Source organism: Octodon degus, unplaced genomic scaffold (genome assembly GCF_000260255.1).
Source record: "Octodon degus isolate 3935 unplaced genomic scaffold, OctDeg1.0 scaffold00027, whole genome shotgun sequence".
Taxonomy (NCBI): domain Eukaryota; kingdom Metazoa; phylum Chordata; class Mammalia; order Rodentia; family Octodontidae; genus Octodon; species Octodon degus.
In genome coordinates this window covers 9,947,809-9,948,691 of record NW_004524603.1, presented here as the reverse complement: position 1 = coordinate 9,948,691, position 883 = coordinate 9,947,809, and positions in this window count along the sequence as shown.

Genomic DNA, 883 nt, shown 5'->3' with positions numbered 1-883 from the left:
AGCATGATTCCGACACTTCCAGCTGCAGGCAACCCAAAAGTACGTCTGATGGAGAGCCTGACTATATTATTTCCTAACATTCTCAATTCTACTGTAGGCACCTTCATTCCTGTACCTAGCCAGGCCGATGCAGGTATCTCAGCTGTCGTTTTAATTAGTAGGAATTTTCCTACTATGATTAGACATACAGCTGTGTGAAGCATTTGGCTAATTTTATCGTCCTGATTTCCCTGCACTCTTTTTTGGTGCAATGAATTTGCTGTACCCTCGGTATCAGTCAGACTCTGGGCCGGCCATGCCACCTACCATTCATGCTGATGTATATGGAGACTATGAGCATGCTTATTTTTAAATACTTTATACATGTCTTTTCAGAAGTACACTCTTTTTTGCTCACATACAAGAATCTGTAACTTACAGATTAGGTCTCCATTTCATTAAATTTGTCTTGAGAAGAGTGTTTGGAGAAGTATTAATTATGAACAGTTTCAGAGAGTTGTTACCTTTATACCTCAGTTTGCCTCAATGAAGTAGAATGTCATAGAGGAGGTAGTGCATAGCTAGCTTGTATGCAAGAGGCAACACACACACACACACACACACACACATGCACGCATGCACACACACACACACACACTCACCAACACCTCCACCAGCAAACTACATAAGGGTTAGCAATAAAGTAATGAAAAAAATACAATAAAATAACATTTTGATTCTATTGCTTACAATGCAAACAGAATCGAATGACTCTTTTGTTCTTTCACAACATATAGTATGGACAATACCAGAGGAAGCTTCATGTAGCTTAGGTAAACTCTTTGCTGATATCAGGGTAATCAGAAAATTGTAAGTACCATCAATGAAGATTTCTTCAGATACC